Source organism: Phyllostomus hastatus, unplaced genomic scaffold (genome assembly GCF_019186645.2).
Source record: "Phyllostomus hastatus isolate PE091 unplaced genomic scaffold, TTU_PhHast_1.1 phas_contig_80, whole genome shotgun sequence".
NCBI classification, from domain to species: Eukaryota; Metazoa; Chordata; class Mammalia; order Chiroptera; family Phyllostomidae; genus Phyllostomus; species Phyllostomus hastatus.
This window is the reverse complement of record NW_025333960.1, coordinates 45529670-45555850: the sequence shown is the minus strand read 5'-3', so window position 1 is coordinate 45555850 and position 26181 is coordinate 45529670. Positions and strand designations below refer to the sequence as shown.

General features: G+C 43.1%; 1 protein-coding gene and 1 pseudogene across 2 annotated transcripts in view; both read right to left on the bottom strand.

The window, feature by feature from the left end:
- Positions 1-26181, bottom strand: part of WDR7 (WD repeat domain 7) — a 290553-nt gene that overhangs the window by 12884 nt on the left and 251488 nt on the right. The gene's annotated exons all lie outside the window — the stretch shown is intronic.
- Positions 2728-5483, bottom strand: LOC123826305 (annotated as a pseudogene).

Here is a 26181-nt window from a genome sequence, read left to right as displayed (position 1 = left end):
CCACACTGCCAGGTACCCCGCGGGGCCCCTTTGAAGCCACACAGAGGAGCACTGCTGAGCACGGGCTGCAGTGTCGGCTGACACGCAGACCTGCTGTCTTGTAAGAAAGCAGGGACCACTCAGGGAAGCTCAGAGGAGTGCGCTGTTTTAAATGATTTGGTGCATCTGGTGAGTTCATTACAATCTCCGCCTAAGAGGTGCTTCAGCCCTCAGTGTAATGGAAATGTTGCCTTTGTCCTTTGTTCGGAGTCTCTGAACTTGTAAGATCTGTGCGGGCACCACCTGAACGGACTTGAACCTCTATTCTGGCATTAGCCGTGCAGCTGCCCGGGGATCACAGTGAACTTGCAAGTGCTTTGTGACGGGGCACCCCCGACGGGTGGGATCTTCAATGTGTCACACTGCAAAGAACACTTCCCAAAAATAACAGGTTTCAGAATAAAAGGAGGTTTGGTCTGGCTTTTATATGCGAATGAGTATTGTGTTTTGTTATATTTTTAGTCCCAGAAATTGCTGTCTTGAATAGACAAGAGATGGAATATAAGGAGATTAATCTGATTCAAGAAGTGCCATGAAGAGTAAAAGAAAACCAAGCAATTATCCCTAGCAGGAGCCTGAGTGTTGAACTGTGAACCACCCACTTCCCCTTTCTCCTGCGAAAGAAAAGGACCTGAGAGGCGGGGTTAATGGTGAGCAATACTTGCCCTCGCCCAGCCGTTTTTAACAGGCACTTGCGACGTGCTCTGCAAATACCACGGACCGCGCTGTACGGCGGAGAGGACACGGCTTTCTGAAGTGATTTGGTCAGCGTCAACAGAAGCTGTAACTGTCTCAGATATTCTCTTTAACACTGCTCCTTGTGGGGTCTGTCTCTTACTGGAGTTCTTGTTACTGTTTCCAAACGGCAAATTTGAGAATTAGACCCCAGGCGTATGATTCTATCACATCCACTTTAAAAACTGATTAGAGATTACTGACAAGATTGAAGAGCGTATTTTATATTTATTTATAGGGCTTAGCACTTCTTTAAAAGGGAGGGGGGAAACCCCAACCAAAAAAAATTTTCCTACTTTATATTATTTTCCTTCTTTTTAGATTTTATTTTATTTATTTTTAGAGAGGGAAGGGAGGGAGAAAGGGAGAGAGAAACATCAATGTGCGGTTGCTGGGGGCCATGGCCTGCAACCCAGGCATGTGCCCTGACTGGGAATCGAACCTGTGATACTTTGGTTCACAGCCTGCGCTCAATCCACTGAGCTACGCCAGCCAGGGCTAAATGTTCCTACTTTAAAAAAACAAACATATTTTATTTATTTATCTTTAGAGAGAGGGGAAGGGAGGGAGAGAAACATTGATGTGACAGAGAAACATCAATGTGTGGTTGCCTCTTGCATGTCCCCAAACAGGGACCTGGCCCACAACCCAGGCATGTGCCCTGACTGGGAATCGAACTGGCAACCTTTTGATTTGCAGGACAACGCCCAACCCACAGAGCCACACCAGTCAGGCCCATTTTCCTACTTGTAACAAAAATTGTCAAAATTTCCAAAAGTGGGTAAAATCTTGCTATCAAAAATACTCCATCACAGGGAAAGACTTTATAAAGCCCTGTGTATTTTGTAACACATTTGCAAAACCTAAGTGAAAAATGAAAGCACGCAGTTTGCAGGGGCTGAGAGGGAGGAAGGCTGCCTTGGCTGCGGGCCCTCGGGGAGCAGCAGGGCTGCCCTGGGGTTCAGACAGGCAGCTGCAGTTTGGTGGGGGAGGGGGCGAGGGAGGGGTCTGAAGTGTCTGCTGAGCTGAAAGTATGTCTCCAGTTGGCTACACATGCTCCCTCAAATTTCTTGGGTGCGTGCATGTACACATTTAGTTTTATTGTAACAAAGAAACTCTTACACTTTCAACGTTTAAAACTGAGCACCATCTTTCCTTTCCAGTGAAACAAAAAGAAAATTTAAAAATAAACAGGAACAAAATTACAATAGAGCAATGTCAGTTCCGAACAAGAGCCCACAAGGTTCTGCTGACTCTCCCATTGAATGGCAGGGTTCAAGTCTTCATGAGGAGAGAATTTTATTTCAAAAGTGCCACCTTAAATTGCAAGGACGTCTATTGAACATCACAATGAAACACGCCAAAGGAGAAGCCACGTGTCAAAATGCCTACTTAACCCCCCCCACCGAACATCTCAAATCCACCCTTTGCTGACCTTCTGTAATGACGCCCTCTTTCTTAGTTTTTTTTTCTCTTTTTTTTAAACAAGAGAAAGTAGACAGATACGTGTTGGTCAGTGCTAACCGTCCACATTCACACAGAGACACAGTGTAATCTCTGAGCCCAATCTACAGAGGAAGGAGGGAAGAAGCTGGAGCTCCATGGGTGCACGACTACACGGGCCCGGCACCCTCCGGCTCCCAGCAGAGCTCAGGAAGCAGAAGGTTCTTCCTTTTTCCAGCGGAGCACGGTGGTGTTGATTCCACAAAGCTTTTGTCAAGATAGGAAGGGATAAAAATGAATTTGGAACAGGAAGGGGTAGAGATTCTTTTCCCACTGTATTCTGTTCAAGGCACACCCCCCCCCCCCCATCAGGTGAGAACCACGGTGCGAAGGAGGAAGAGAGACCTCAGAAACGGGGAGACTGAGCACAAGAGGGACGAAAAGGGATTGCACTTGCTCCCAGGGCCTGGAGAAAGTTAACAAAGAAGGTTGGAATCCATCAGTGTCCCATTAGTCATCTTCTCCTTCATCTTCCTCTCCTTCCTCTCCCTCATCATCATCTTCATCTTCTTCACCTTCATCCCCATCAATATCTTCCAACCCTTCATCATCATCATCATCATCTGAGTCTTCTTCTTCTTCTTACTCTTCTTCTCCCCTTCTTTGTCACCCATATCAGGGACCAAGTAGTACCGTAATGGATTTGGCCAAGTATCCTCTGTGATGACTTCTCCTACCTCATCTGCACCTGCATCAGAACGGTCAGTAAACCAGGTAAAAAAGCTCTCCGGTTCCTCACGCTGCCTCTTCCTGCCGGCTGTATTCTGCGTTTGACTTGAACGTTTCATCAAACCCTTTCTGGATTTCCCTTTGATTTCAGTAGGCTTTGAAGACGGATGGCCCCTCTCACTCAGATGAAATTCTTTGGAGACAACTTTATTTTCGAAGTAAGGATTTTCATCAAAATAAAAATCTATTCTGTAACCTGATTTAATATCTTCAAATTCTATCACTTCAACTCTTGTCATATAATGCAGTGTCTCTTAACTCCTCTCCCCCAAGCAGCGCAGCCACCTGTGGCTGGGCGACAAATGTTGTTACCCCCAAATCTGGGATACTGGCGATCACTTCTGATCTCTTCTGAAACAACGGTTGGCGGGGTTCGCTGTATTTCTGTTCCCCTTCCAAGAGCCCCTCCCTGGCTTGTTCATTACGCCTGTCTGTTTCATTTTGTCCTTCATCGATATGTGCAGTGTCTTCTTGCGGTTCTTTTCCTCCCTCTGGCAAACCCAGAGAGACGGACTTCTTCTCTGGCTTGGGGGCGGGAGGAGGGCTTGGCTTCTTCGTCAGGGGAGGGAGAGAAGCCTGGTGTCTGGGAGCCACACTCTGAGGCACGTCGGAGAACCTGACCGAAGGGAAGCTGCGCAGCTGCAAGAAGCTCCGCCTGAGATTTCTAAAAGCACACTCGTGCGTGGCTGACGCGCCCTGGAGGGGGAGGATGAGCGTGTGTTTGCGAGGCGCGGGCACGGCAGAGCCTGAACGGCAGCGTGTCCGTCTGGGCGCAGAGGGGGACAGAAGCTGCAGGAGGGCCAGCCGCTCAGAGAGGCGAGTGCCCGGGAAGTGAGGAGGAGCCCCGGGAGGAGGTAAAGCAGAGGTCACCAGGAGACCTTCAAACACCTCTGAGTCCCCAGCGGGGGTCCCTCTTCGGGGGAGCAGACAGACTACTCAGGCGAGAGGCAGGGGCCACACCTCTGTGCCTGCCGCAGCCACCACGCACGGGTGTCTCTCACGGTCTGCGCCAAAAGGGGGTGGGGGGCATTTCAAAAGAGTATAAAAGTTAAGAATTTAGTACTTTTGGGGAAAAAAATCCCTCCCCCTTTCTTTTCTCTGAAGCAACCCATTTGTGACAATTTTTATTATATATTTAAGGTTCATTTGCTCAAAGAAACAAATGATAGATTCAATAAATAGTTTAGGCAGACAACAAGGACATGAAAAAAGGAGACAGTCTCACGTGTGGCTGATCAGAAGGCTCCGGTGAAAGGGAACTATCCCCGCAGACTAGGCCTGCGGCAGCCTGTCTGAGCTTCTGTCCTTCAGGCCGACGATGTTGCCGGAACACAGGAAGGTCCCCTCCTCTTTGCTAGTTGTGGGCCGGCGGCCTCAGAGCACGTTGGACAGATGAACATCTCTCTCCTTGTAAAAAATCTCTCTCTAGAGAAGATTCTGAAACCTCCCCCGGAGGACCCTTTCCTGCGTTTACCAGTGCATGCTGTCATGAAAGTTTTCCTTACATCAAACGGAAACCCGCAGTGCTGGAGAGGGAGCCTGCTTCCTCCCGTGCTGGGCACAGAGGCGGCGGAGAACAGGTCACCTATTGTAGCAGGACCCTGGTGCAGACGTGAGCGCTGTCGTAGCAACTTGCCCCATTTTTACTTTTTATTTTCAGGATTAAAAAAAAAAACAGCTCAGAGACTACAACCTTTCCTTTTAGGTCTCATTTTCCAACTTTCTCAATCATTCCTGTGGCTTTTCCTTAAACAACTCCTCTGTCGACCACGTCTCTGATCGTGCAATTTCTATGAGAAAGTGAGATTTCCCGAGTCCAGCTACAGGCAACGGGATGTTGTTATAGTTTCTCACACACCACGCAGGAAGGCCAGCATGATGCTTATTTTATCAGAAAACTGCAACGTGGCCGACAATCCCGTCAGAAGATACTTTACGAGAAGTCCTTGGGAAGGAAAAGCTGGGCGAGGTGGCACGCAGGTGGGGTGGCTGGCACCCAGCAGGCCGCATCTCCCCGCGGGGACAGGAAGAAAAGCTTTTCCTCGACCCAACTGCAACTGTGCAAACCCCTTCCTACAGCAGTTCAAAGGTGAGAAGCTGCCCTGTTCTCCTTCGTCAGCTGGGGAAGAGGAAAACGGCCCTTCTCTCCCATCAGCACTATCTGTCTGTCTGTCTGTCCCCCCCCCCCCACCCCCCGCCAGGTCCTGAAGGTTTCCACCCTCCCATTAGCTCACCTGTGCCCCCAAGAGGCAACACAGAACCTCCCTACAGGCAGCATAAGTGAGCTCCTGAGGAAGGGATCCTGTGAAATGAGGGCCTGGCTCTTTCTCACTTGGGACACAGCAAGCAGAGGCTGAAAGTATCAACCAACACAAAAGCAGGTGGCAAATGTTCCCCGAAAACTCTTCCAGACAGAGGAGAGCCTGGCGTTCCTTACCGGCTGGGCTGCCCTGCGGTGCGAGCACAGGAGCCCGCATGCTGCCTCTGGAGATTCTACAGGACCGAGAACAGAGACTGGGGGGCTGGGGATGCCTGTTTAGCTCTGAGATTTCTTTTCTTGATGCGGGGCCAGGCTGACGGCCTTGATTCACATTATGCCAACTGTACGTCACAGAGTCAACCCATGGTGGCATTTTTCAATGCAAGGGGGATTGGAACTATTTGATAAATTGAGCTATTTTCTGTCGCTATCTAGTTGAAAAGAATACACATTTGGGGTGAAAGCCAAGTAGATTTGGTATCATTTGAACACCTTAATGGAAAATAGATTTAAGGATAAATATCATCAAGTGAGCTATCATAAGTCTTATTATAATATGTAAGTCCTTAAATAAAAAGACTTTATTTCTCAAAAATAGCTGCGGTATTTACTCTCTGTTTTCAGTTACTGAAGGTTACTGAAATGCCAGTTGAGGGTAAACTGACAGTGATGAATCAAAGGCGCTTCTCGACAACTACATGTCGGCAATTCTTAGGAACAAGCAGCAGCCTCTGAAAGTCTGGGTGGGGGCCGTGCGCCCACACGCCCTGCACACACGCAGGGCCCCGGTCCAGGCGTCGTCAGGTTTGACGCCAGAGCTGGAGACTGCTTCACTGCTGCAACTTAGGCATCAGCGATCGCTTCAGATCTGTATCATACCGAGGCTTTCATTCTCACTGATATCAACTACAAATGCTCAGATTAATTTTAAAGAGGGCTATGAATGACCAGGCAGAGACTAAACATGTCAATCAACGCGTGTTTTCCAGTGTTCAGCTGTTACAGTCGCCGCCACAGCAGCCTGTCAAACACACGCACTGGTTTCAGGAACTTCCTTCCTCTATGCACCCAACGAGCCTTTTCAGAGTCGAAGGATAAATTTCCCCTAAGTCTCACTATTAATGTCTAAGTCCTTTCTTTGCATGTTAAACCGATCAATTTTATTGAATTATACTTTGAAAATTATGTTTGCCCAAAATCCCAAACACTGCAAACTTCTAATTATTTAAAGACATGATTATCAACAATTTTGGGCCAATAAAATCACAACAGTATATTACTATTGTGAGGGTCCCAAGCTCAATAATGACAACATGAGAAAAAACATTAGCTAAAGACATAATTCAAATCATAACATTTTCATATAATTCAACATTAAAGAATAATTAATCATTAAACATGTGACTAAACTCATGGATAGTCTAACACTGAATGCTAATGTGATTTAGATAAATGTGATTCAGTTTTAAATGAAAGGATAGTGAGTAAATTGTTATGAAATATTCATATTGCTATATGAAATAATTGTAAAACATTTATTAAATTATAACTCATATATGCTTAAAAAGTTACAATGTTTCATTCAGATTTAGGTAGACCCAAAGCCACATGTTTTTTCATTGGCATTTCTAACATAAATCTATTCAAATCCATGCTATAAGTCTTTTTTTTCTAAAGATTTTATTTATTTTTTTTGAGAGAGAGAGGGGAGGGAGATAGAGAGAGAGAGAAACATCAATGTGCGGTTGCTGGGGGTCATGGCCTGCACCCAGGCATGTGCCCTGACTGGGAATCGAACCTGTGACACTTTGATTCGCAGCCTGCGCTCAATCCACTGAGCTACGCCAGCCAGGGCTGCTAGAAGTCTTAAAGTGAACAAATTTTTTGCTTTTGTATTCTCGGACTATGAAAATTGTATTGAAGGGTTCTGAAGACTTGGACTAACATAAAATGGTTATATGGTCTTTCAAAGAAGACAGGAGATACAAAATTGTCTTACCTAAATTATACTAAAACTATAGAGTTTCTATTTTTCAAAATCACATTTCAAAAGGATTTAACATTTTTACCAATCCAAAAAAGAGGAATGACCTGAAACTGTGAGAGAGGAAGAGAAACATTGATGTGAGAGAGAAACACTGATCAGTTGAGTCTAGTACATGCCACATGTTTATATGTGCCAGGACTGGGGACTGAACCTGTAACCCAGGCATGTGCCCTGATCGGGAATCAAACCAGTGACCTTTTGCTTTGCAGGCTGACACCCAACCGAGCCACACTGGTCAGGGCAGCAAAAGTGATTTTTAACAGAAGCATGATTTTTATTTTAGAGGATTTTAAAAAAAATATATAGACAATAACACACACAAAAAAAGAAACTAAAAATTACCTACAATCCCACCACTTTTTGAAGTACCTTTAATAAAACGGAAAACCCCATCAAACTATTCTTACTGTTCAAATTCTACACCTTAGAAGAACCACCGTAAACCTCTTGGCACACACCCTTCCAGACCTTCTGTTACTGTGTCTTGAAAATAACAAAGTTTACCACTTTTTCTAGTAGGAGCAATTTGGTATTCCTCTGCATTATTTTATTTTTATAAAAATATTTTATTTGTTCACAGATGTGACTCCTGGCTGTCAGATCATTTCAAAAATTAAAAGTGTGCATGATATGGTGAAGTGCACGCTCCCCCCAAATGTGCTTCTCTCTCTTTTCAAAACATTTAACACGTATCACTTGCTTGCACAGCTCGGAAATGGTTAGACTCACTCACCATGTTCGTCAAACAACAGAAGGCAGGCAGGCTCTGTTAAGGGGAGGGTTCTTTCGAAGGGAAATACTATACCTGAAGAAACACACGTTTTAATAATACTATGATGCCAGGTTTATGGCAAATGCTTTCATTTCAGTCGGCAGAGATTAACATTTAGAGACAGCATTCTACATTAAGTTTGCCAGGGGCAGCACTACGAAGTATTTGCACTTACAGATTTTGAGTTTATGATTATTCAGGTGTCAGCGTTTGCAACTGCGTTAGCTACAAAGTAAACAACCAGCAACCCTAAGGGTGCCCCTAACACCGCTGCAAATCTTCAAACTCAAGGTTGGAGTACGAGTTCAAACAGAACAGAAAATACCCCTTCTGGATCTTTGGAAAGTCTAAAATTGAATGAAGCTTCTGGTGCATGCTTCCTGATGGACACAGGAAAAAGTCAAGGCCTCAAATCGGAGCCCACAGGAAGGCAAATGATGCATGCGAGGTTAAAAAGGCTGATTTTGCAAGAACTTGTTTGTTTTTTAAATTCTTGACGATGACTTTTACATTAGGGCTAAGGAACAAGGACCAGCTCTCTCTCCAGTTCTGCACAGTCCCCACAGATGGTGTCATTCCACGCTCCTCCCCACGCAGCCTGGCCGTTTCCGCACAGGCGGTCATCGGGCACGAGGTCCTGAAATCTGTTTGGAATTCAGTTGTTTGGAAGGTGGGAGACGTTTATCCACAGCAGCAATGCCACCGACAGCAGTCAGATTTCTAGGCCAGCTTTCAAAAGCCTGAGAATTCTTAATGCTTCAGAGTGCATAGTGCCAGTTCAGTCTCCTGAGCACTATTTATACGTTTTTAAGGGGAAAGCATTTCAAGGTCCATGTCACACACTAGGAACCTGATTCGCTGCTGTAGATGCCAGAACCTCATACGCTCTAACGTCTTTAGATACGCAGGGGTTATCCGTGTGTGGCTAGGCCAGCAGGGGTCTGCGAGATGTCAGAGAAAAGCACGAGGTTACCTGTCTCGAACCCCTAGACACTGGGTTCACCTCAGGTTCTAAGCTAAAGTCAAGACTGAGAGAGGGTTCCATGCAGAAGGTGTCACAGAATCCAGGGCCTGGAGGAGAGACAGTCGGTCGCGTCAGAAAAGCCAGAAAACCTTCAAAGGGGTTGGGATTTACGGTGCGAGGGATGAGGCGGACAGCTGACCGACTGTGGATGGCGAATCAGACTGAATCCAGACCGTGAAGGGCCGCGTGGCTTTCGGTGGACACCCACGACCCGTGAACCCACAGTGTGGGAAGGGCTTGGAGACCCAGCAACATGGTAGCAAGTATTTACTGACAGACATCGTGTGGTCCAAATCATCACATTTTCTACACAATTTAACTTTAAAAATATAGTTTAGTTATTTAATATTAGATTCACATCTAAACCTTTTTGCTACACATGGAGATTAAAAATTGGATAACAACATGGTTTTGCCAACTTATATTTAGATAAATGTGGTTTCGTTTTCAATTAAAAATGGTAATTTGATTATTCAATAACTTGATTATTGTTCTCTCCAAATAATTAGAGTACTTGTTAAAATGTGACCAATATGTTCAAAGTGAGTGAAAGCATTTTCTTTGGCCTTGGGCAGATCTTAAAGCAAATGTTCTTTTGAGTATTTTTAATAGAAAAGCTATTTCAAACATATGGTAGATGTCTTAAAGTGAAAAGAGTTTTGTCTCAGAATTCGTAGATTATAAATTCTTTAAATTAAAAAACAAAGCAACCTGAAGAAACACAAAACAAAGAAGGGCTGGCTAATTACGGAGGTGTGTTCATGTTCAAGTTTGGCCTTCCTGAACACTGTAACAAATCTGCATAAATATGCTCCATGACTGTCTCCAAAAGTTATGCCCTTTTTGATTCCTGGTCAATTTTCAACAACAGCAAGACAAAGACCACAGTAAAAATGTAAAGATGTTTAATCTCTCTAAATGCTGTCTAAAATTAGTGGCTGATTTTTTTTTTCTAGTAAGGCATCTTGACACTGATTATTAGAAGTGTTTTGAATGCGAACTGCACGGTTTTTGATGGCCGCACACTCAAGGACAACAGTGAATGACCTTGAACGGCAGTGTGTAAAAATACATTTATCACAGAGATGGCATGCTGGCTGCCAGTCAATATGCGTCTCTCATTTGTTCGGAGGTTCTCCTGCTGTGATTCCCTCATTACAATTTGCTTTTACTTCCTGGGCAAATGGCAACTAGAAAATGAGGCAGCTTCTTTCTGACCGAACTTAATCCAGAAGAAATGAGGTGACAGCTGCAGCCACTCGAGTGTTCCAGGACATTTTGCACGAGTCTGTAACAGGCACGGCTACATATGCTCACTATTACATCGCCGAGTGTGACCGCCCGCAAGTTCCCGCGCTCCCTCAGCCCGCTCCGTCTGTGGGAAGAAACGTCTTGGAAACACAGGATACTTTCTACTTATACCCCAGTCAATCCACTTTTATAGGTAAATAATTTGAGGTGTGGGATGCAGATAAACACTCATTTTAGATGCACAGTTTAGAAAACATTCTTGGATACTTTTAAAAGAAGCATCCAGCTACAACCTGAGCACAGAATAACTCCTGTTCTATGTTTTTATGATAATTAGTCTCAATGCAGATTACCTTTTTCTAGGAAGCAGAAAAAGGTTCATTCGCTTAGACGATTTACTGCAGTCATAGCTGTAAAGAAATTCATAATACACTCACATACAGGTTGAAGGGGTATTTACTTTTTCACACGAGGATTTTCTGACTTACTGATTTCTAGCTATCCTTGAACACGCTGCAGGGCCCAGTACATGATTTTGAGAGATGTGTAAAGAGCACAAAATGTAGAAAAGAAAAACACTTTTTTCATTTAATTAAAAAAAATGCAGATACTAGGAAGCATGCTAGGAGGGGGCATACATAGGAATTAAGAATCCCCGTGAATAATTATAAGCTCCAAAAAGAATGACTGCTCCAATAATTGTTTGTTTTTGGTTTTGATTTTTCTTTATTTAATGTGGCGAAACAATTTCTGTTCCAGTGTAAATGGGCCCGTTTTCTAGTTAGGGTTCGGATTTGGGATTCTGTTTCCAGAAGCCCAATATCGGCGATGAGTCAGGACACAGACTGAAAATATGGTTAGGTGGATGAGCGTAAACCTAATGCTGAAATGAAATAAGCCAGACACAGAAAACCACGGACTGTATGATTCCATTTACATGGAATTCTCCGTGAGGCCAAACCACAGTGACAGGAAGACCGGCAGCTGCCAGAGAGCAGGGGAGGGGGGTGGACACCTCTGGGGCCGACGGAGGGGGTCTTGTGCTGACGGCCGTGGTCGCGGCAGGCCTGCCCACATTTGCTGTCACTCATCAAACTGTGCACTTACAGTGAGTGAATTTCTCATATGTAAATTATACCTCACTAAAACAGTTATAAATATGCAAATGTAGCAAAACAGATGTATCAGGGGAGAGTGGGCTATGTAGGAACTGAAGCTTTTGTTGCTGCTGCCCGGAAGTGGCGAGAAATGGCCAGGCAAAGGGCTAATTGCTTGGAGCAGGAGGCTACGGCTGCTCCCCGGAATGCATTTTCTAGTTTTTCATCAGGTCTCGGCGGACAGTGCTCCCCCAGTTTCCCTTGGGGGGTCTTAACCACAGCCTGCTGTTTCTCAGTAAGGATACCTTTCCTGTAAATCCGCTGGAAGGGTTCTTTTCCTTGAATTCGCGTTCATCACTCCATAGTGGATCTGTGCATGCCGCAAGAGACTTTTCTTCCTTCTTAACATAAGCCATACATTTCTGTTCAATTTACAATACTGGCTATTGATCCAGGATTGCTGGCCCAAACCAGTCTTACCTTCTTTGTTTGAAAGTCTTAACCCTAAATGGACATCTGCTATTGTCCACAAATACGCATATTCAATTCTAAAGGTAAAGATTTAGAAATGTATTTTAGAAATTCTAGATTTTTTTAATACAAATATCCCCACATGAAAGATTCTATCCCAGAAATACACGAAGATTTATTTTTAATAAATGGCACGGCACTGAAACGAACTGTCTAGCTTTTATGCGAGGGAAACTTCTGAACGGTGTCCGGAAGAATGATCAAGCTGTGGGAAAGCACTAACTCACACACTTTGCTTGTGTCAGTGCACAGAGTTCCGCAGGGACCTCCGCCTCCCTGCAGGCGTGTGTGACCCAGCTGAGGGGCCGCTGTCCCAGCTTACCGAGTCTCAACACACTAATCCTTTCCCAAGAAGGCAGTTTGCAAAACCATTGGGAAACAGAGTGATTGGAGCCTATTAGAACAAATAAATCTGTCTACAGACTACGACACAAATAAGTGAAACAACACCCAACAAAGGGGCATGGAGAACAAAAATAACACCCGATAAAGGAAGGAAAAAAAAAAGCAGTGTTTTGTTTCATCCTTACTTCACATTGTATTTACTAAGAAAAACAAGAAATTAAATGATATAGCACCGGTGAAGTCAGATACGAAAAGGAGTTACAGCACCGTTCACAAAGCCTTCTCTTCACCACTGAATACATCTTGGTATGATAGGCTTTCAAAAATGTGAATGTAACTCTCTAGTTAATTAAAAAGGACTATACCGTGAAGATTTTAGCTTCCTGACATTCTCCCTAAATGTTTCCATACCGTATGCATCTCCTAGCCCTGACTCTGTAAGCACTTGGATGCTCCCAGCTCCCCTGTCCGAGACCACTCCCAAGCCCAGGAGACTGGGGTCCGCCAGCCAGCCGCAGGGCTCTTCCAGGGAACCTGCCACAGGGCCCTCTGTCCCCAGTGCCACCGCAGGACAGGCAGTGTCGCCAATGGCAGAGAGAGGGCAGTCAGAGGGTGCTGGGCCCTGCCGGTCAGGGAGCTGCTTGGCAAGGCCAGGGCGTGGTTCATGCTCAGAAGGCTTTCTGAAGTTCTACTTCTGCCTTAGCTGGGTAGTTATCTGCAGTTTTCTATTTTTCTTGTCATCTTCCCTTCTGTCCCTCTGTGTTGTTGAGTCTATTGTGTAAGATCATAGTGCAAAAGCATTACATTCTCTTCTCTAGTCTTGGCTATTTTTCCTTGATTGTTTTCTCCACCCTAATGCATCTCAATCTTCTCCTGGCTGTCAACACAAAGAAAACCTTCATTGTTGTTTTTTTTTCCCCTGGCCTACATTTTTCTGAACAGATTTTCTTTTCCTGAGCCCTTTTTTCAAGATATTTTTTCAGGGACTTAGAGGCCCTGGACTAATATAGGAATCTCAAGGGGAAAGATAGAAAAGAATTCTTACTTTCCTTCCCTATTGTGTTAGTTACCCCCAAACGAGTGTTTAAAAGAGTTCTGAGGACCACTCTTCCTGTCCGGCTGAGGTTTACTAATATAAGCCATCATCACCATTTCATATATATTGTCTCCTACTATTTACTTATTCCTACAATATTTACCTCTCATATTTCCACCTACCCAATGAATTTAACTTTTCTTTATTTCTGTATTCAAAAGCATTCTGCCAATCCTAAGTTCTCCCGTGATTTTTTTCTAGCACACACAATACAAAGATGGGTGTCGAAGACTGCGGAGAGACTTAGGATGCCACCGTTATTTGCCATGAATTTCTCTCTTCGGTTGCTAAGACCCGGGTCATCTACCCCGAGTTCACAAAGAAATGAAACACCCTTTGGACTCGAGCATAACTCCTTATAAACATCTGAGAAACACACAGATATTTACAATAAAAATGCACTGTTAATTTAACTTCAGTCCCAAACACCCAACCTTACAGCTCTAGTCGAGGAGCCCTTTCCGCACCCCCAGGTCTGATCCATGGGGAAATTCAGGAATGTATGCTGTCTTTCCAGCAAATGCTTCAGCTTTGCCTGAGTGTGATAAACATTTATTCTTTTCTATATCTGCCACTACTGTGAGGTTATTGATCAAATCGTACTTGAAAACACTCTGCTGGACACCATGGAGAAGGGTATATGTTGTTTCTGAAAAGTAATTGCTTCCTCTCCTCTGAACAATTCATTGTTTAATCCAGGTTTGTTTTGAATCTGATTTTTTTAAGGTCTCATGAAAGCTGCATTAATTATATGATGCTCAGGCAATTAAAGATTTATATACCATAGCTTTCACTAATATTTAACTCATATGAAACTGTTTCTAGTTAAGAAATGTGATTCCGCCCTGGCTGGTGTGGCTCAGTGGTTAAGAGCCGGCCTGTGAATCGAGGGGTCACGGGTTTGATTCCCAGTCAGGGCACAGGCCTGGGTTGTAGGCCAGGTCCCCAGTAGTGGGTGCATGAGAGGCAACCACACGCTGATGTTTCTCTCCCTCTCTTTCTCCCTCCCTTCCCCTCTCTAAAAAGTAAATAAGTAAAATCTTAAAAAAAAAGAAAAGAAAAAGAAATGTGATTTCATCTGGATTAGGTATGGAAAAAATCCAGTTCATTTTCGTTCAGGTTATTTGCAGGTAATTTTAACAGAACATTGCATGTTCTTTTCTATGTCTCAGTTGAAATACTAAAAAGGTGTTAAAAAAAACAAACCCCAAAACGCCTAAATGCTCCCGGGCCCATGGCAGGCTAATAAAGAATGCCGTGTCTGCAGAGCGGCCGGCTGCTTGGGAAGCCTGGGACCCAAAGCCCGTGTTCTCCTGGGTGACGGAGCAGGAGGAAGAAGTGAGGCAGTTTCCTGTGCTCCCCCCCGAATGGTTCTGGGCATTTCTAACTCCTTTGGGGGTCGCCCTCCCGACTGGACCAACTGCCCGACAGGTGGGAGGAAATAACACGTTTACCAGGCATCATCTAATGCTGTATGACTTCCCAATTCATCGAGTTAGCCTCATTTCATTTATTTCCTAGTTTACATGTTTTGGGGGTTGCATTTATTTGTCAAAACTGCTATAAACTTTGCATTTCTACATTAAGGAATTTAGTCTCTTTGGTAAATATGGTCATGTTAGCATTTGAACTTTCCTTCTGACAATTTAATTTTTAAATGCTTTCAGTAATTTATGAATTATTTTTAAAAAGTCTGTTTAAAGGCCCCAGAATCTAAGAGAAGCCCTATTTCTTCTGTCTCTAAGTATATGCACAAAGGCATCTAATCTTTCTTTTTGGTTAGATTCACCTAAAAACATAAAAATAAAGATTAGTGATGAGTCCTCATGCAGTGTAGATACTTGGCTACCAGCTCCTTAAGAGCAGAAACAGATTCTCAAACAATTCAGGTTACAAAAAATAACACATTTTCTCGCTTTCCCAAAGTTTGCTTCATACCACTTCACTATTAAGAAAGGCCTATATTAGGGCTGGATTTTGCAAATTGAGAGCAATCAAAAGAGATTTTGCAGGGAGCGCCCGGTGAAGCGACGTGCCCAGGGCAGCGGAGCGGGCCCACCCAGCTCCTCCCTCGGACCTACACTCGGCTTCTCGGCTTGGAGTCACCGTGGCTTTGAACGGTGCCTCTGAGCATCTCTGCTTTTTTCAATTTATTTCGTGCACCCATTAGCAACATGTGTCCTAAGGTATCAGAAAAGCCTAAGAGAGCTTGTAAGGGCGTTACACTTCGTGTAAAGCACAAAGTAATTAGGTGTTTCGACTGCGGTGAACAAAATAGAGACACAGTACCTGCCTTGACTTTTGGATCTGGGAATGCTCAAATTTTTTTCTATATAAATTAATGGTAACTGCTTCCTCTCTTTACACCATTCTGGCTTACAAGAGGTTTCATAAGAATGTTCTACTCCCGGACATGGATGAATGTGAGCGGGGAGGCAGCTTCTTACTAAACACTTTTGGACTCACTTTAAATAGTGGGAGATGCCGACGCTCCAGTCTCTCATCACAGCCCTCGGAATGGACTGATCTCAGGTCAGTAAGCCCCCACAGTAGCAAGCGGCCCGCCTCCACGGGCGCTTTAACTACCACGGCCGCCCGGAGGTCTGAGTTCCTCCGCGGGCCTTACTGGACAGAACGCCCTCTCGCTGCCGACCCGACCTGAGTGTAGCTCCGTGAGCAGATCCTGGGAAAGGCGTCACGGCTATGCCCCCATTACACAGTTCACGCAGCCGACGCCGTGACCGAGGCTGGGGGTTGAGCAGAGACGGGAGCAAGGGGTGGGGGCCGTCAGAAATTGGAAGCCCCCAGATGCGTTCTAGTAACTCCCATGAACTCTCAAGTGAAATAACTGTTACACTTCCTGGCATAAAAGGCTACACTTGAAGAGTTTCAGGCGGACAGCTGGGGGCAGGGGATGAAAGAAAAGCAAATCTCTGAGTTCAGGAAGAACCAGGCATGGTTCAGGAAGAGACAAGGTGCACGGGCGACCCAGAGGAAAGCTGGAATTCCATGCAGTCCCGGGGTGTGCACTGCGGACAGAACGAGTTTGTCTTGGAACACTTTTAGCCGCAGTAAATCTAGTCCCACCAAGACACAAATGCTGCACATTCCATAGTCATTTATACCATGCTTTAAAAAGTCACAAATTGTATGTCCATAAACTGTTTTTTTTTTTTGCCAGGGAATAACCATTTTGAAGAGGAAACATCCTACAATTTGATCACTAAGGAAACGGGCAGGATTTTACCAAAGGCAGCTTTCTCCTGGTTCTCCACTATCTTCAGTTACCCTGCAGCTGGAGGCAGATACTGAGCACACTGGTCATTGCCTTCAGAATTTAATATCCTTAGCACTAGTCCAGGCTCAGAAAATCAAGAAGTCTGAATTCCAAAAGAAAGTGGTTTTGTCTCTTATACTCTAGCTTATATTATTTCAACAGACCAAATATTTGATATGCAGCTTAAAAAAAAACTAAATTGTTTTAGCAATTTAAATTCTAGTACTTTGGTAATTTAATTCATCTGAGTAATGTGTCATTGCTTCCCGACATATTTATTGAATACATTAATAACTACTAGTGACCCCTTAGAAATTTAATGCTGTCTAGCATGTGGTCAGTTTGGTAAAAGCCCTTCTTACAGTCCTGAAGCCCAGAACTTTGTGGACGGGTGCCGGAATGAAGTGAGGCTCTGCTGAGATCCGAAAGAGTTCATGTGTGGCTAGCATGGCATACAATTCAATTATTTTATAAGGGCCACTAGTTATTTTGTATGGCTCATGGATAATCTGCTAACACAGGCTGCTGAGAACCTTGCTACTCTACTCCTTAGTTTAAAATCGCAGAGTCTATGAGATAATGCTCTTGCAAGTGGAAACATACTGAGCCAGTGTCACGAGAGTTTATAATTAGATTATTCAGGGAAAATTTTAGGAAAGAAAACACCAAATCGGAAAATATTCCCAGGACATACTGAAGAAATTCCTATTCTTAAGAAGATGAGAAACCACTTTTAGTGATCGAAAATGAGCAGAATAGTTGAAGGAACTCAGAAAAGTCTCAGGTTTCCAAGACTTCCACTTACTTCAACAGAGACGACAGAACTCACGTAGACTGAAGAGAAAATCGCCCCTTTTGTAGTAATGGATGAGCAATCCCATTGGTTCCATTTTTAATAAACAAAAATGTGAAATGAATGATATACTAGCAAGGAAGAGTCTGTTTCCCTAAGCGTCTGCCACACAACTGACTGACAGCAATTTATCTGCCCGATCACTGCCAAGCGCGCAGCCAGTAATGTGAAGATTATCCTGGGAGATGACTGATCACTTTACAGGAAAATACCCTTCCTGTGAAAGGGTTTCCTATAAATTAGGGTGAAGAGGAGAGACACACCACCCCCACATCCCACCGTCTTCCCCAGACAGAAGCTCCTTCTGATAGCCCGAAGAAAGTGCTTTGCTAACACACTTAACATGGAGCATTTACAGAGGTAAAAGCTGAAAATGCCTACCCTGGGAGACAGAGGCAAATGAGATACATTTCTGCATTTCTTTTGATACAAATTCAATTTTTTTAAGAGCCTTTACCCTAGACACGACGTCACACTTTTTATGATAATGAAACTTTAAAATCACAGCATGTGGCTTCACAGAGTGGTCAGCAAGTTTTCCATTTTTCCAGGCAGCCCCATCTCGTTATAGCAAATGGCATCATTCCAGAGCAAAATAAAAGAAAAAATTAAATTGATTACTATGTCAACCTTGGCATCCATATGCCAAACTGTTCTTTGATAAGAGCTAAGTTATTTGGTAGAAACTTGAGAAAAAGTTCTCCTCTCTGAATTCCAAATTCTTGCTATCAGATATAATTTCTTAGGCTTACAGGTACGTAGTTCAACAATTTGAGTGTTTCCAAAATCACTCAAGAGGGTTTTCTACTTTCCTTCTTCAGAGGTCAGTTTATGAGCCTACTAAGGGCCTTTTTTCTCCCTGAAGTGCTCTGTTTCCTTCAACTTGTCACATATGTAAACATAGATTTAAGGTGTAGTCAGCTACCTATAACAATCCAGTATAGATTTGAGTTGGGGAGGTATACATTTCTAGGAAAGACTGGGTCATTATCGCTTCTCTCAGTCTAGCTCCAAAGGAGGGGCAGTAACTGCTCTGACCTGGGGTGCACCTCTTAACCAAACGTTTACACGAGGGCAGGCTACAGGTCCTCTTCAGCATCCCGTCCCCGGACTCCTAGTGCTGCGAAGTGTGTGGGGAGAGGTTAGGTCGGCCTGGAGAAGTCACAGAGCAGGAGCGGGGAAGGCGACGCGACCAGGATAAGTCTGGTCCACGTGCCTTCACTCGACTGTGTCTGCACTCCCTGCACTGGTTTCCAGAATGATCACTCCCTGTGACTGGGAACGTTCTCCATTCCCATCACATGTCCCCTCTGGCCCTAACCATGAAGCTTTCCATTTACACCCCTGACTAGGGAAGATCTTATCGGAGCTCTCTGTTAGTTCCTACGCTCTATTGTTAGAGATGTATTATTTTCTTCTTCCGGACAAACTCAAACTTTGATTTTAATTTTAAAATTAGCATAAGCAAATTCACTCTTTTGGGAATAATCTGTGTATAAAGGCCCCACAACCCCCTATTCGCCTTGGTACTGGTTCTGTCATTTCTGAGACACCTGAGTTTAAGACACAACCCACACAGACAATTTATAAAGGTAGACTACCGTCTTCCCACGGACAGACTTTAATTCACAAATGGCTGTGTTGCTGTGTACTGTTGCCGGCTCCACAGAGGAGGCAGGCACCCCCACCTCCCCAACTCGGAAGCATTCGCGGTTATGCATTTGGCCACGGACACGTGTCTAGCTCGGGATGGACTCGTAGGCTGAAGGAGTGATTTCAGATGACCAGTCACCTTAACCAAGATAGGTAAGGAGAAAGGAAGTTGCTATGTGATTAGCTGAATTATCCTTTTTCATTATGAGAGCCTTATGAAATTAAACAGCCCGGGCCCAAGGCTACTTTACACTGAGCAGGGCTCGCGTCTTTGGCGTCAAATGGTTCATGTGACTGACTGGCTTGGAGAAGAAATAAACAGTGGTAAAATTCTGGCAAAATATATTTATATGATATAAATAATAATACAAGGTACATTTTGAAAGACAGTCATACCCTGGACATTTTATAAATTACGTGTGACCTCACAGTGAGACACTGCATGGAAAGAAGGGGATCCTCTCCCCCCACTAGCAGTTTGCTCCTCTCAGAGATTTCTGGGGCCACATTTGAAGGCAGGTATTGAGATTCGCATTTTAAATACCTTGGGCTACGGCTAATACACCGTATTTTAAATAGAAGTATAAGATACTAAAAATTCAACAGAGATACATTTCTTTTTCTTCATTGCTCACGCTTCCACCCACATATATAGACAGTCTGCAGGCCTAGTACGGTCCACAAACATTTTTTGATCGGTGCCTGTGATGTCTAAAAGTTCAGAGTCCTTACCCCCTCTCCCAGGGGAGCAGGCACTCTCTCCTGTACCGTTGTCTCTCACCTCCCTGAAGATGAATCCAAATCCCATTGGACCAGTTTCTCCTGCACTATTTATAACACAAAGGAGGAGGACGAGGGCGGCAAGTGAGAGGTGGTACAATCTCCCTATCTGCATCCAAAGCTGTGAAAGGCATGCACCTGGATTCTAATCTCAAGAGAACAGGAGGTGAACAGCCAGACGTCTGGATGCATCCTGACCTGAATGAGTATCAGTCTAGTCCCCACAAAGATGAGTACAGCTTGGTGTGCCAGTGAGGCAGTAAATGGTAAATGATAGTTGGGTTTAGAAACAAGTAAAGATAGCGGTTAATTTAAGGGGAGGAGGAAAATAGGGTATGTGGGGTAGAAAAAGAGAGGCCTTAAATGAGAAAATAGCATGTGCAAAGGTCCTGGGGTGTGAGAAAGAGAAAAGGAAACAGTAGAGTTAATAATAATAATAATGATGATAATGATAATAATAATAATAATAAATAAAGAGCTCAAGTGGCCTGCGCACAAAAACGGCAGGGGAGCCTGGTGAGAGATGGGGATGGGGAAAGAGGCAGGCGTTTAAAGTAAAATAACTGTGATATAACTGTGCATAGGGATTATTGGTAGCGAGGTTAATATTCATATTGCTCTTTCCGCCATCTCTGTGCCAACACACCAGTGCGCGAGAATGTCCTGGCTGGTGCTGTCCAGAGTATCGACAGTGCTGAAAAGAGGGGCACACGCCAGGTTCTCATCGGGCCGTGCTTCAAAGTCGTCGTCCGGATTCTACCTGTGACGATGAAGCATGGCTACGCTGGTGAATGTGAAACTACTGATGAACACAGAGCAGGGAAAGTCGCTGTGAACCTCACCGGCAGGCTGAACAAGCGTGGAGCGATCAGCCCCAGATCTGATGTGCAGCTCAGAGGTCTGGGAAGTGGCGGAAGCCCCTGCTTCCGCCCGGTCAGTTTGGTGTCGCCGCACTGAGGACCTCAGGGGCCTCAGGGACCGTAAAGAAGCAAGATGAAAACACACAGGGGGGACAATCCTGGGATTCTTTTTTCTAGGGATGTAACACATATGTGCAAATAAAATGCCTCAATGGAAAAAAATATTTATATTAGCTCAGTATTGACATTTACTTGCATTTAAAAGTATTATAGAAATTTTCAACATGTACAAAAGCAGACAGAATAGTACAATGAATCTCCAGGTACCCTGTGCCCGGCTTCAATAATTACCAGTTCATGGTTAATCTGGCTTCGTCCGCAAGCCCATTTTCTTTCCCCCTTCCTCTACTGTTCTGAAGGAAACGTTAGAGATCAAATGATCTTATCTGTGGGATCTTTCATTTTAAAAGAAACTCCCTACCACTGTTTTTTTCTTTTTTTAAACAACCTGTTTAAAATTCAGTGTAAGGTGCTGGAGCGTGGGGGCTCTCACTAGGAGCTAGAAAAGCAAAAGGACTGCCACACGCCTGTGTGGTGCGTGGATCAGCCGCTCTGGTCCTCTGCTGGACAAGGGTAAAAAGGCCGGAAGGTTCCTTTCTCACCAGTCCAGCGATTTTCAACCTTTTCCCTCTCCTGGAACACACACACCAATTACTGAAATACTGAGGCACACCAAAAAAAAAAACATTTTTTGCCCATCTTATAACAAAAATGAAATAGGTATAACTTTGATTCATTCATGCTGGATGGCTATTGTTTTAGCTGTGGCCTTTTTTTTTTTTCAAATTTGACAATCTAAGGGAGGTCCGTGTCCCTGACTAAATAGTCAGGTATTGCAGGTTTTAAAAATTCTTAAGACACACCAACGTGCTGTGGCACAATGGCTGAAAATTGCTGACATAGACTAATTACTTGGAAAATACTCTATTAAGCCACAAAGCCATTCATTTCTCAGTAATTGTGCAAGAGGAGCTTAAGAAAGATTAACTTTCAGGGATTTCCTTTTTTTTTCCCCCTTTGGAACTATGCTATCACCAATATGTTAGCCATAAGACAAATGCAGCTATTTTAATTCAAATTAATTAAAAGGAAATAAAATTAAAAACAGTCTCATTAGCCATCTGTAGCTAGTGGTTATCATATTGGAAAACATAGATACTGAACATTTTCTTCATCACAGACAGTTCTAGTGAAATATTTTTGTTTTAGAAGACACAGTTAATTTAAATCCATACTAAACATATTCAAAAGTTAGCCGTGAAAATATTCAAAAGTTATTTTTACAATACATACACATACTATACCAAACTAGACCCTATACAAGAATATAAAATGTATTTTTCCTTGACATACTATCAATTCATAAGATATCTGAATTAAAACAGTTACAAAAGTAATATTTTCTTCTCCCCCTGTACTAGTCTATTTCTAACTGTGACAGTGACAAATGATAAGCTAAAAGGTATTTTCCAAACCCAAAATTCAAATAATACTTCCCACAGAACTTACAACTGCCGATTCACTTCATTTGCATGTAAGCACATGCGTGATTCCCCTGGATGTAAGGAGGCCCTGATCTTTCACTGTTCATTGAAGTGGGCTCCACCAACTGCTACAAAATCAGGACAACAAAAAATACATTTGCTTCCCAGGAGGCCTTTCTTCTATAGAAACTTTACCTTAAAAGAAGTAAATCTACATTTTGTTCAAAGAGGTACATGGCAAGTCAATGGATTTAAACAATAAAATGACAGCCGTGGGTTCGAACGTTGGCTTGTGAGTCTGCGAGGTGAATCAATGGCTGCACGAAATCAACATCTGGGCGGGGAAGAAGGTGGGTGAGTTGGTGTCAGTTTCCCCCTAACTCCAGCACTACGCATGTGCGTGCAACAGGGGTGTCGACGAGCAGCGACGTGGCATGTTTATCACGAGATAATCACACCCCTAGAGGCTTAGACGCGCTCAGCTGAACCCTGGGCCTCACAACACACTTGGGGTGTCATTATCTCATGATAACCATACTCTCTGTCAAGCCTTATTGCTTAATTAGGGGTTATGAAGGTGATAAGACTAAAAGAAATCGGATGAACCCTACCTAAGATGAATGATACCTTAATCAACCTAAACTTGGTGGCTGGAGGAATCACGAATGTACACATACAGCAAGTTACATATTATTTTTAGAGAAATCCGTTAATAATAAATGAGGAGAAACCCAACCTGCATTCACAGATGATCTGAATTGCATTTGCCATGAGGTATGACGCTTATGGTCAATAATTTAAATTGTGTTTTCATATAGTATGTAAAGTGTTGCAGAGATTAATGATAACATGAAATTTAACTCTGACCTAAGATACCCAGTTTATGCGTGACAGTAATTCATCATAATCCAAACACAGAATTTAGGCAGTGAGTCTGCAAGAGAGCTGATCAATAACACCCATGCCATGAAAGATTTTAACAAACTAACCTGAAACCAAAAAGGAAAAATAACATGATATGCCCCTTACTATTTTTTCCACTAGAGCTTAAAATAACCAAACATGAAAAAAAAATCATAGCACCCAATGCTCTTAACAACCATGTTCGAATATTTAACTTTAGTTCTTTTGTTCTATTTTTATAAACAACTGCCATATTTGTGGGTGGACTATAGCTCCACATACAGTGCACTTGAAGCTGCTTTCCAATTCACTGTGAAACATCAATTATCTTTATCAAATAACAGTATCTCATCTCAGTCCATTATCAAGATGGAGTCTTATTTTAGCCGGACTGCAGCCCTATCTGTATATCAGGACTGGCCGCAGTGGCAGAGCGGGAGTGAAAGGCTGTGAAATAATCAATAATCATCATCAAATTGTGGTCGAAAGGTTGTGAAGATGGAAGTTTTTGATGAAACCTCTTTTTTTTTTTTTTTTTTTTTTTGGTGCTGATGATAAGGCTTAACCTTTGCAATACCTGATACCTATGACTCGGTTAGAGGAAGCCTTGTGCACTTGAAAGTGGTTCTAAATATCCAAAGACACTGAAACACTCAGGCTTCAGGGAGACACAAACCTCATGCTATCAGAAACCATCAGGTGGGAGGGCTCGCAACCACGGAGAACCTGGTGCACGGTAGACTCGGTACCCGACTCCTGCACAGGCGATTCAGACCTGCCATGCTGCGGGCATTGAATCCACCGATGCTGGCATACCCACGGGTCAGGCGTATCCTGGCATTTTCCCCAGAGGGGAATGAAATGTTGCCTGAGCGTGTGTACCTAGACCTGGGAAAGGCCTCTGCTGGAGAGTTACAGAGGTTTTACTGCATCTCTTCTCATCATACTTGTCCTAAAACTTCGTGAGGTGCGGCATGTAGAAACAAGGCGGGGAATTAACAACACTAATTTGGAGGGATCTTTCCCTGATTTTTCTGTCATTGAGTTCTAATTACACCATGTGGACGAAAACCAAAGTCAGTCAACCGAGAAACAACTAGGCTCGAATTAGAGACAATTCTGTTGCTTGGGGTTTTATGCAAATCTAGGAGGCCACACTATATGCTAAAAGCTTTAATTAAAAACTCTAATTTTATGACAGTTCAGTATTTTAAAAAATATACATTTTGAAAACCATGTATCCTTGAAACATAAAACCTACCTACTAAAATTTGATAAAACAAGAAGACACAAAAACTAAACCCACCAACTAACGCATAAATTATGATTTCAAGGTGTTAAAAAAATTAAATGGCAAAGCTCACTGGTATAAACTGTCAAACTATTAACATTTTCCAGTGGTGAGCTACTAATAATTTGAACATACTATCATCAGTGGTATAGCAAACATTTTTGAAACAGATCCTAGTTCAAGGAATTCAGGAAGTCAGACACACACTAATAAGCAGAAATTAGCTTTCATTATAATTCCTCAACTGAATTTTTTGAAAACAGGTTTGTTAAAGGAACTTGTTTGTACTGACTAATGAAAATAGGACACCTTCAATGAAAGTAACTAACAATACTAAACCTCACCTGCAAGTCTTGCTTTGGCTTATCTTTTCTATAAAAATGTCCAGCCACTTCTGGCAAGAATAGAGTAGTTGCTGTCTCTTGACCTATATCATTATTTACACTAGTAATGGTATTGACAGTGGGTTAAAATATTTAAAGCATCTCTGAGAAATGTACATGTTATTCTCTCCGTACCAACAAAAGCCAAGCCTATTTCTCAGAATTTCTGAGCTCTTTCTGCAACACTACACCACAAGTCAACACTCAGGGCACAAAGAAATTATTACTATTCTAATTTTGGATTGGGAACTATACAGAAAATAAAAATTAAAATAACCTGATATTAAAATATGTAAAATCTCTAATACACAACAAAAAGATGCTCAAAGAAATCCATTTTCCACTAATTACAGTTAAATAGAAAAAAATTCTTCTAAGATAACTGAGAAGAAAGATTTTACATAATTTCCTATAACTTGATGTCCTATCAGGCATTAAAATGTATAATAGAGGACATTTTGGCAATAGCAAAGTAAAAACATGTTAATCAAATACAATCAGAAACTTCAAAAATCCATCATTCATTGTAGTAATAAATCATAGCATAATCCTTGTGACATTTCGATATTTAGTTTTGAAAATGAGTTTTATAGCAACATGTCAAGCCTAATGGTAATACAGAATATTCTTTTAATTTTTCCAATGTTTTAAAATTAGTTTATAATCATAATGCAAAATTTCATGTTAACAATATATGCAAAGGGAGGACTGGCTTTTTAAAGGGAATAAAAATGCAATAGTGTGTGTGGAATCTTGCCATGGAGGTAGCTATTAAAACTACACAAGACAGACTCCTGAAATTGCTACAACCCTTCACCCCACATACAATAAATGTGCTCCAGAAACATTTGGTGGTCTAAGGCTGAATCACTTGGCTCTCGGAGCTGGGTAGCAATAAGATAGTATGTTTTATTATGAGTGTCATGGAGACGGTGTGAAAAATCAAGAGCCACAGGCAGTCAGCGGCAATGGGTCAATAACGCTCCCAGAGACACTGTGCAGATAATCAACACCAAGGCCTGAGGTCCTCTCTGCACTGCACATCGCTGACGGGCAAATCAATACCTCCGGGGGAGGACCCCGCTCTGCTCCACTTCCCACAACAGGGCCACTCCGGGAAAACACCCCCGGATGGAAGGAAGGCAGACTGGCTGGGCAGCTAACAACCAACTAACCTCTAATGCAATCACAAAGTCACCGTTCGAGCG